This window comes from Lactuca serriola, chromosome 5 (assembly GCF_051521515.1).
Source record: "Lactuca serriola cultivar US96UC23 chromosome 5, Lser_US96UC23_V15, whole genome shotgun sequence".
Classification (NCBI taxonomy): domain Eukaryota; kingdom Viridiplantae; phylum Streptophyta; class Magnoliopsida; order Asterales; family Asteraceae; genus Lactuca; species Lactuca serriola.
Window position 1 is genome coordinate 135235153 of NC_136412.1, and position 12138 is coordinate 135247290.

At 31.0% G+C, this 12138-nt stretch overlaps 3 long non-coding RNA genes across 3 annotated transcripts; all 3 read left to right on the forward strand.

Moving 5' to 3' along the window:
* On the forward strand, positions 1 to 1579 carry LOC145051251 (uncharacterized). The gene is made up of 3 exons (XR_013683486.1): positions 1 to 72; positions 413 to 511; positions 1213 to 1579. It is a non-coding gene; the product is annotated as an uncharacterized LOC145051251 (long non-coding RNA).
* Positions 1580 to 4883: 3304 nt separating this feature from the next.
* On the forward strand, positions 4884 to 6462 carry LOC145051252 (uncharacterized). The gene is made up of 3 exons (XR_013683487.1): positions 4884 to 4955; positions 5296 to 5394; positions 6096 to 6462. It is a non-coding gene; the product is annotated as an uncharacterized LOC145051252 (long non-coding RNA).
* A 3307-nt stretch (positions 6463 to 9769) lies between these two features.
* Positions 9770 to 11348, forward strand: LOC145051253 (uncharacterized). Its single transcript, XR_013683488.1, has 3 exons — positions 9770 to 9841; positions 10182 to 10280; positions 10982 to 11348. It is a non-coding gene; the product is annotated as an uncharacterized LOC145051253 (long non-coding RNA).
* The last annotated feature ends 790 nt before the right edge of the window (positions 11349 to 12138 follow it).

Here is a 12138-nt window from a genome sequence, read left to right on the forward strand (position 1 = left end):
AGCCGCTGTCATGATCGACCCTGTGAATCTAATTCCAGAATTGACACATCGAGATGATATCTCTTCGTCGATGTAAGCATTTTTTTTTCTATTTGTTCCAACTAGCTAGTCAACTACTGGATTAGGAGGGTAGATCACAATCGTTTCCAACGTATCTGAAAATCATGCATTGTTCTCATAAAGTTATCGATCTGTGTCTTTTTCGGTCATGATAATCACCAGGACTTTTATGTGGCGATTTTATATTTTTCCTGTATCATGCACTTAGCTAGATCCAAAAACTATCAAGGATCTGCAATAATTTAATACAAAAACATGGATGGTAACAACTGATACATGAAAACTTGTCCTATTTTTTGTGTTTTTAAGTTTATGTCGTTTGCCTGTCACTTATACATTGATCTGCTGTCAGTCTAGTAGAATCAGATTGGTACCTGTTAGGTGTTCATAACATTTCAAGAGTTGGTTTTGTGGGTTTGTCCAGAGGCCCCTCTAGTGGATGCTGGGAAAGGTAAATTAAAATATCTTTTTCTGTTAATTGTTTTAATTCCAAAAAAAATTACTGCTCAACATTTTATTTTATGCAGTATAGATTACGGATCCATTAGTCTAAATTTGACATGTAGTTCCATTCATACTGAATACTGTCTGGAGAAAATAGAGATCTTGACAGAATTTGCAGATCTGATCTGTAGTTCTTGACATGTTTATTCCATAAATATCACTAAAGATTCTGATCTGTTGGCAGTATGAGATCTCTTTAAAGCAAAAAATATGACAATAGTCTACTTGTAGTGATTTTAATTCATGAACTCATTCCATCCGCAATAACTTAAATTTTGAATTAGCATTATACTGTCACTGTTATAAGCAGATCAAGCATCAAAAACCGAAAAACCTGAACAAACCTTCATAGTGATTAAAGCTTTTTCACAAAGCTTATATGAGTCCTATTAATAGTAAAATAAAAGAACAAATTTGAGAACTGAATATATTAGGGCAAGTATTGCTAATTCCCAACAAATATGTATTGAGTAGATTTATAAAATAGTATGAAATATGAAAAAGAACTGTCAATTAAGATTTTACATTTATAATGTGCATGTTGTCTAACATATTATCTTTAGACATAAACTTCTTGTTTCCTTAGTGACGGTAAAAAGATTCATGTTAAAACAAGTAATTTTTAATATGTTTAATGTTTCTTTTCAGATACAATTTGCTCATGCGACCTGTTCAGTGACACATGTTCCCATATGTAGAATTTGGGTCTCTCTGGTTGCATCAGGGTTGTGAAGTCCTTCTGGTTATAGCTTCATACAACACACAATCGTAACTGGTCTTGAAAATGTGTGTTACATAATTAATGACCATAAATTTTTCTTATTATAAAGACCAAAATGAACATTATATTAGGATACACCGGGCAGTTTACCTGCAATATTCAGGCCCACAATGTCTATTGTACAAGCTTTCTATATGTCTATATTGACAGAAGAAACGAATGTTGTTCTTTGGGTGCATGGTGGATTAATCTCTGTTCGGAACCCCTTTAATTTCTATCGGATCAATGTGTTTGTGTGAGTATAAATATATATGTAATGTGTATGTTTGTCAATAAGTATGAATTTTTATATCACAAGATCTACTCAGGAGAGAACATGTGTTACATAAAAAAATTATTAAATGACACAAATTTTATAACACACAAATTGCGTGGCCTAAATTCTTCAAATTTTACTAGAATTGACATTTTGTTTACAATACCCGATTTAGTGTAAATAAATCTACTCGTGTGTCTTTGTTTCTATGTCATTCAAAGCCTTTATTCTAAAAGTGGTTGTCCTTTTCTGAAACATTTTCTTGTATTGTCCATGAGAAAATTATAGTAGCTTGCCTATCTTTTTTCTCCAAAACGGAGTCCATTCTTTCATACAACCAAAGTTATCATAGTTCGATATCTCTTTTGCTATATCCCTCGTTTCTTTTTTCGATCACTTTATGTCTTTATATGGAGATTTTGTAAACATCAATGGATGGTCGAGGCAAAACAGTTGGATCTATAGTGGAAGCTCACAACACTAGCTCAAGAAGTAGCAAACACTGCTAGAAGAACTATCTTTCATGACATGCGATGCGTGTCATAAAGACATACAAATGTATATCATTGCACCCATGTCATAAAGGAATATGACACATTTGCGCGTGCATATGACATACAAATGCATATTATTGCAGCCCATTTCATAAAGGAAAATGACACACATTTGCATGTCATAACCTTACGACAAGAATTTATGACATACATTGCCCATCGTTAAAGCATCTGTCATAAAGGAAGACGACACGCATTTTTGCATGTCATTATTTTAAATGTTTAGTAAAGCATATATTTTTATTTGATTTACCAGTTTTCAAATTAAAGAAAACATTACATCTCATAATATAAATAAATATCATACTCAAGAAAGATAATTGATTGTACAAAATGTAACATGTCAAATACAATGATCATTCCAATGATAAAGAAATGTAATAATTTGCTAATATCGCATAAAAGTTTGTTATAAAAAAATAAAGCACAACACTAAAAGAACCATTCTCCTTTGGTAGTCTATAGGTTAGCTTTACGAGATGTCACACGTAGCGATTGCTCATCTATTGGTGTTCCAAGCAAAATTCATGTATCACATACTCATCTCAATATGGCTTTACACAACACACAATCATGACTAGATCATGAATTTGTGTATCACATGAATAATGACCATGAATTTTTCTTGTAACCGAGACCAAAATTCGCATTATATTAGGATACACTGAGTTCGGCTGCAAAATTCAAGCCTATAATGTCTATTCTACAAGCTTCCTATACGTCTATGTTGATAAAAGCAACAAATGTTGTTCTTTGGGCGCATGGCAGATTAATCTCTATTCGGAACCCCTTTAATTTCTATCGGATCAATGTATTTGTATGAGTATAAATATATACTTAATGTATATGTTTGGTATATATGTTTGTCAATGTGTGAATTTTATACCTCGAGATCTAGAAAATTTTCCCATCGTCATTAACTATTCTCTTGGGAAATGCAAGCACAAAATTCTAAAAGAAGAACCATTTCTTGAATAAAGGCTTTTAATAACACAAATCTTAGACACAGGTGGATTTATGATAGAAAAGACCGGTATCGTAAACAGAATGTCATTTCTATAAATTTGAATAATTTAGGACATGCATTTTTGTGTGCCCTAAAATTAGGTGTCATTTTTATAATATTTATAGGTAATGGACGGTCTCTCCTTATTAGATAGCAAGTGGGAAAAATGAAATCCCAAAAAATTACAATAACTCGCGTATATCATTGCACCCATGTCATAAAGGAATATGACACATTTGCGTGTGCATATGACATAGAAATGCATATTATTGCAGCCCATTTCATAAAGGAAAATGACACACATTTGCATGTCATAACCTTACGACATACATATATATATATATATATATATATATATATATATATATATATATATATATATATATATATATAGACACACACATACAAGATGTTGAGTTTCATTTAATACGATTTCATAGCCGTTGTTATGCTCGACCCTGTGAATCTAAATCGAACATCGACACATCCCCATGATATCTCTTCGTCGATGTAAGCAATGTTTGTTTTTTGCTATTTCTTCCAACTAGCTATTCAACTACTGGATTAGAAGGATATATCCCAACTAGAAGGATATATCCCAATCGTTTCCTACATATCTGAAAATCGTGCATTGCTTTCATAAAGTTATCGATCCATGTCTTTTTCGGTCTTGATAATCACTAGGACTTTTATGTGTTGATTTCTTTTTTTTTTCTTTATCATGCAGTTAGATCTAAAAGCTAGCAAAGATCCACAATAATTTAATACAAAACATGGAAGGTAACAATTTATACTTTAATACTTTTCTAAATCATGTGTTTTCAAGCATCCAATTTTTGGTGTCTTTTCGTGAACCCATTAATTTTGTGGTAAAATATTAAAATAAATATAATGAGTATTATGGCCATTTACAAATAAGAATTGTTAAACAATAAGAGTTGTTAAAGGCATGGTGTGGCCATTAATACACAATAACTGTTTAAAAATAAAGGAAGAATTTGGTATATACCTTATTAAACATCAAAATATAATTTGCCCTAAATATCATATTCACCCTAATAAAATTTTAAAATATCATATATGTCTACCTTAAACATCAAAAATATCATATATGCCCATGTTAAATATTAAAATATTATGTGTATACTTTTCTTAAACATCAAAATATTAACGGTAATCTAAAATATTCTCTATCTACAACATAACAATATTTAAAAAAAAAAACTAAGCAATCAATGAATATATTTCATGGAGAGGGCACAAGATTAACTGTTATGTTTGTTAAGAGAACAACGTTCCAATAATATAAAAGTAGATGTTTCATTATTATAGACGTATGTATAAGATGATTAAAATTTAATTATTACAATAATTCTAAGATATAAAAAATACTATAAGCTATTAAAAACATTGTAAAAAATGATTTGGGCAACTATGATATTTTGATGGTTTATAAAGGATAAATATGATATAAAAAATTAAATTTGACAAATATGATATTTTGATTTTTAAAAATATATGAAATTCTTCTTAAAATAGAAAAATCAAGTACGGCTTTAATCATCAACAAAAAAGTGACATTTTCGATAACCATTGGTCTCTATGTGAAGATATGTACAATAGTAGGGGTGGTTAATGCAAATCAACACTGCTACAGATCAGGGTTAGGGTTACGCCCACACTATATATATGATGTTCAGTTTCATTTCAATACCATTTCACAGCCGCTGTCATGATCGACCCTGTGAATCTAATTCCAGAATTGACACATCGAGATGATATCTCTTCGTCGATGTAAGCATTTTTTTTTCTATTTGTTCCAACTAGCTAGTCAACTACTGGATTAGGAGGGTAGATCACAATCGTTTCCAACGTATCTGAAAATCATGCATTGTTCTCATAAAGTTATCGATCTGTGTCTTTTTCGGTCATGATAATCACCAGGACTTTTATGTGGCGATTTTATATTTTTCCTGTATCATGCACTTAGCTAGATCCAAAAACTATCAAGGATCTGCAATAATTTAATACAAAAACATGGATGGTAACAACTGATACATGAAAACTTGTCCTATTTTTTGTGTTTTTAAGTTTATGTCGTTTGCCTGTCACTTATACATTGATCTGCTGTCAGTCTAGTAGAATCAGATTGGTACCTGTTAGGTGTTCATAACATTTCAAGAGTTGGTTTTGTGGGTTTGTCCAGAGGCCCCTCTAGTGGATGCTGGGAAAGGTAAATTAAAATATCTTTTTCTGTTAATTGTTTTAATTCCAAAAAAAATTACTGCTCAACATTTTATTTTATGCAGTATAGATTACGGATCCATTAGTCTAAATTTGACATGTAGTTCCATTCATACTGAATACTGTCTGGAGAAAATAGAGATCTTGACAGAATTTGCAGATCTGATCTGTAGTTCTTGACATGTTTATTCCATAAATATCACTAAAGATTCTGATCTGTTGGCAGTATGAGATCTCTTTAAAGCAAAAAATATGACAATAGTCTACTTGTAGTGATTTTAATTCATGAACTCATTCCATCCGCAATAACTTAAATTTTGAATTAGCATTATACTGTCACTGTTATAAGCAGATCAAGCATCAAAAACCGAAAAACCTGAACAAACCTTCATAGTGATTAAAGCTTTTTCACAAAGCTTATATGAGTCCTATTAATAGTAAAATAAAAGAACAAATTTGAGAACTGAATATATTAGGGCAAGTATTGCTAATTCCCAACAAATATGTATTGAGTAGATTTATAAAATAGTATGAAATATGAAAAAGAACTGTCAATTAAGATTTTACATTTATAATGTGCATGTTGTCTAACATATTATCTTTAGACATAAACTTCTTGTTTCCTTAGTGACGGTAAAAAGATTCATGTTAAAACAAGTAATTTTTAATATGTTTAATGTTTCTTTTCAGATACAATTTGCTCATGCGACCTGTTCAGTGACACATGTTCCCATATGTAGAATTTGGGTCTCTCTGGTTGCATCAGGGTTGTGAAGTCCTTCTGGTTATAGCTTCATACAACACACAATCGTAACTGGTCTTGAAAATGTGTGTTACATAATTAATGACCATAAATTTTTCTTATTATAAAGACCAAAATGAACATTATATTAGGATACACCGGGCAGTTTACCTGCAATATTCAGGCCCACAATGTCTATTGTACAAGCTTTCTATATGTCTATATTGACAGAAGAAACGAATGTTGTTCTTTGGGTGCATGGTGGATTAATCTCTGTTCGGAACCCCTTTAATTTCTATCGGATCAATGTGTTTGTGTGAGTATAAATATATATGTAATGTGTATGTTTGTCAATAAGTATGAATTTTTATATCACAAGATCTACTCAGGAGAGAACATGTGTTACATAAAAAAATTATTAAATGACACAAATTTTATAACACACAAATTGCGTGGCCTAAATTCTTCAAATTTTACTAGAATTGACATTTTGTTTACAATACCCGATTTAGTGTAAATAAATCTACTCGTGTGTCTTTGTTTCTATGTCATTCAAAGCCTTTATTCTAAAAGTGGTTGTCCTTTTCTGAAACATTTTCTTGTATTGTCCATGAGAAAATTATAGTAGCTTGCCTATCTTTTTTCTCCAAAACGGAGTCCATTCTTTCATACAACCAAAGTTATCATAGTTCGATATCTCTTTTGCTATGTCCCTCGTTTCTTTTTTCGATCACTTTATGTCTTTATATGGAGATTTTGTAAACATCAATGGATGGTCGAGGCAAAACAGTTGGATCTATAGTGGAAGCTCACAACGCTAGCTCAAGAAGTAGCAAACACTGCTAGAAGAACTATCTTTCATGACATGCGATGCGTGTCATAAAGACATACAAATGTATATCATTGCACCCATGTCATAAAGGAATATGACACATTTGCGCGTGCATATGACATACAAATGCATATTATTGCAGCCCATTTCATAAAGGAAAATGACACACATTTGCATGTCATAACCTTACGACAAGAATTTATGACATACATTGCCCATCGTTAAAGCATCTGTCATAAAGGAAGACGACACGCATTTTTGCATGTCATTATTTTAAATGTTTAGTAAAGCATATATTTTTATTTGATTTACCAGTTTTCAAATTAAAGAAAACATTACATCTCATAATATAAATAAATATCATACTCAAGAAAGATAATTGATTGTACAAAATGTAACATGTCAAATACAATGATCATTCCAATGATAAAGAAATGTAATAATTTGCTAATATCGCATAAAAGTTTGTTATAAAAAAATAAAGCACAACACTAAAAGAACCATTCTCCTTTGGTAGTCTATAGGTTAGCTTTACGAGATGTCACACGTAGCGATTGCTCATCTATTGGTGTTCCAAGCAAAATTCATGTATCACATACTCATCTCAATATGGCTTTACACAACACACAATCATGACTAGATCATGAATTTGTGTATCACATGAATAATGACCATGAATTTTTCTTGTAACCGAGACCAAAATTCGCGTTATATTAGGATACACTGAGTTCGGCTGCAAAATTCAAGCCTATAATGTCTATTCTACAAGCTTCCTATACGTCTATGTTGATAAAAGCAACAAATGTTGTTCTTTGGGCGCATGGCAGATTAATCTCTATTCGGAACCCCTTTAATTTCTATCGGATCAATGTATTTGTATGAGTATAAATATATACTTAATGTATATGTTTGGTATATATGTTTGTCAATGTGTGAATTTTATACCTCGAGATCTAGAAAATTTTCCCATCGTCATTAACTATTCTCTTGGGAAATGCAAGCACAAAATTCTAAAAGAAGAACCATTTCTGGAATAAAGGCTTTTAATAACACAAATCTTAGACACAGGTGGATTTATGATAGAAAAGACCGGTATCGTAAACAGAATGTCATTTCTATAAATTTGAATAATTTAGGACATGCATTTTTGTGTGCCCTAAAATTAGGTGTCATTTTTATAATATTTATAGGTAATGGACGGTCTCTCCTTATTAGATAGCAAGTGGGAAAAATGAAATCCCAAAAAATTACAATAACTCGCGTATATCATTGCACCCATGTCATAAAGGAATATGACACATTTGCGTGTGCATATGACATAGAAATGCATATTATTGCAGCCCATTTCATAAAGGAAAATGACACACATTTGCATGTCATAACCTTACGACATACATACATATATATATATATATATATATATATATATATATATATATATATATATATATATATATAGACACACACATACAAGATGTTGAGTTTCATTTAATACGATTTCATAGCCGTTGTTATGCTCGACCCTGTGAATCTAAATCGAACATCGACACATCCCCATGATATCTCTTTGTCGATGTAAGCAATGTTTGTTTTTTGCTATTTCTTCCAACTAGCTATTCAACTACTGGATTAGAAGGATATGTCCCAACTAGAAGGATATATCCCAATCGTTTCCTACATATCTGAAAATCGTGCATTGCTTTCATAAAGTTATCGATCCATGTCTTTTTCGGTCTTGATAATCACTAGGACTTTTATGTGTTGATTTCTTTTTTTTTTTTTCTTTATCATGCAGTTAGATCTAAAAGCTAGCAAAGATCCACAATAATTTAATACAAAACATGGAAGGTAACAATTTATACTTTAATACTTTTCTAAATCATGTGTTTTCAAGCATCCAATTTTTGGTGTCTTTTCGTGAACCCATTAATTTTGTGGTAAAATATTAAAATAAATATAATGAGTATTATGGCCATTTACAAATAAGAATTGTTAAACAATAAGAGTTGTTAAAGGCATGGTGTGGCCATTAATACACAATAACTGTTTAAAAATAAAGGAAGAATTTGGTATATACCTTATTAAACATCAAAATATAATTTGCCCTAAATATCATATTCACCCTAATAAAATTTTAAAATATCATATATGTCTACCTTAAACATCAAAAATATCATATATGCCCATGTTAAATATTAAAATATTATGTGTATACTTTTCTTAAACATCAAAATATTAACGGTAATCTAAAATATTCTCTATCTACAACATAACAATATTTAAAAAAAAAAACTAAGCAATCAATGAATATATTTCATGGAGAGGGCACAAGATTAACTGTTATGTTTGTTAAGAGAACAACGTTCCAATAATATAAAAGTAGATGTTTCATTATTATAGACGTATGTATAAGATGATTAAAATTTAATTATTACAATAATTCTAAGATATAAAAAATACTATAAGCTATTAAAAACATTGTAAAAAATGATTTGGGCAACTATGATATTTTGATGGTTTATAAAGGATAAATATGATATAAAAAATTAAATTTGACAAATATGATATTTTGATTTTTAAAAATATATGAAATTCTTCTTAAAATAGAAAAATCAAGTACGGCTTTAATCATCAACAAAAAAGTGACATTTTCGATAACCATTGGTCTCTATGTGAAGATATGTACAATAGTAGGGGTGGTTAATGCAAATCAACACTGCTACAGATCAGGGTTAGGGTTACGCCCACACTATATATATGATGTTCAGTTTCATTTCAATACCATTTCACAGCCGCTGTCATGATCGACCCTGTGAATCTAATTCCAGAATTGACACATCGAGATGATATCTCTTCGTCGATGTAAGCATTTTTTTTTCTATTTGTTCCAACTAGCTAGTCAACTACTGGATTAGGAGGGTAGATCACAATCGTTTCCAACGTATCTGAAAATCATGCATTGTTCTCATAAAGTTATCGATCTGTGTCTTTTTCGGTCATGATAATCACCAGGACTTTTATGTGGCGATTTTATATTTTTCCTGTATCATGCACTTAGCTAGATCCAAAAACTATCAAGGATCTGCAATAATTTAATACAAAAACATGGATGGTAACAACTGATACATGAAAACTTGTCCTATTTTTTGTGTTTTTAAGTTTATGTCGTTTGCCTGTCACTTATACATTGATCTGCTGTCAGTCTAGTAGAATCAGATTGGTACCTGTTAGGTGTTCATAACATTTCAAGAGTTGGTTTTGTGGGTTTGTCCAGAGGCCCCTCTAGTGGATGCTGGGAAAGGTAAATTAAAATATCTTTTTCTGTTAGTTGTTTTAATTCCAAAAAAAATTACTGCTCAACATTTTATTTTATGCAGTATAGATTACGGATCCATTAGTCTAAATTTGACATGTAGTTCCATTCATACTGAATACTGTCTGGAGAAAATAGAGATCTTGACAGAATTTGCAGATCTGATCTGTAGTTCTTGACATGTTTATTCCATAAATATCACTAAAGATTCTGATCTGTTGGCAGTATGAGATCTCTTTAAAGCAAAAAATATGACAATAGTCTACTTGTAGTGATTTTAATTCATGAACTCATTCCATCCGCAATAACTTAAATTTTGAATTAGCATTATACTGTCACTGTTATAAGCAGATCAAGCATCAAAAACCGAAAAACCTGAACAAACCTTCATAGTGATTAAAGCTTTTTCACAAAGCTTATATGAGTCCTATTAATAGTAAAATAAAAGAACAAATTTGAGAACTGAATATATTAGGGCAAGTATTGCTAATTCCCAACAAATATGTATTGAGTAGATTTATAAAATAGTATGAAATATGAAAAAGAACTGTCAATTAAGATTTTACATTTATAATGTGCATGTTGTCTAACATATTATCTTTAGACATAAACTTCTTGTTTCCTTAGTGACGGTAAAAAGATTCATGTTAAAACAAGTAATTTTTAATATGTTTAATGTTTCTTTTCAGATACAATTTGCTCATGCGACCTGTTCAGTGACACATGTTCCCATATGTAGAATTTGGGTCTCTCTGGTTGCATCAGGGTTGTGAAGTCCTTCTGGTTATAGCTTCATACAACACACAATCGTAACTGGTCTTGAAAATGTGTGTTACATAATTAATGACCATAAATTTTTCTTATTATAAAGACCAAAATGAACATTATATTAGGATACACCGGGCAGTTTACCTGCAATATTCAGGCCCACAATGTCTATTGTACAAGCTTTCTATATGTCTATATTGACAGAAGAAACGAATGTTGTTCTTTGGGTGCATGGTGGATTAATCTCTGTTCGGAACCCCTTTAATTTCTATCGGATCAATGTGTTTGTGTGAGTATAAATATATATGTAATGTGTATGTTTGTCAATAAGTATGAATTTTTATATCACAAGATCTACTCAGGAGAGAACATGTGTTACATAAAAAAATTATTAAATGACACAAATTTTATAACACACAAATTGCGTGGCCTAAATTCTTCAAATTTTACTAGAATTGACATTTTGTTTACAATACCCGATTTAGTGTAAATAAATCTACTCGTGTGTCTTTGTTTCTATGTCATTCAAAGCCTTTATTCTAAAAGTGGTTGTCCTTTTCTGAAACATTTTCTTGTATTGTCCATGAGAAAATTATAGTAGCTTGCCTATCTTTTTTCTCCAAAACGGAGTCCATTCTTTCATACAACCAAAGTTATCATAGTTCGATATCTCTTTTGCTATATCCCTCGTTTCTTTTTTCGATCACTTTATGTCTTTATATGGAGATTTTGTAAACATCAATGGATGGTCGAGGCAAAACAGTTGGATCTATAGTGGAAGCTCACAACACTAGCTCAAGAAGTAGCAAACACTGCTAGAAGAACTATCTTTCATGACATGCGATGCGTGTCATAAAGACATACAAATGTATATCATTGCACCCATGTCATAAAGGAATATGACACATTTGCGCGTGCATATGACATACAAATGCATATTATTGCAGCCCATTTCATAAAGGAAAATGACACACATTTGCATGTCATAACCTTACGACAAGAATTTATGACATACATTGCCCATCGTTAAAGCATCTGTCATAAAGGAAGACGACACGCATTTTTGCATGTCATTATT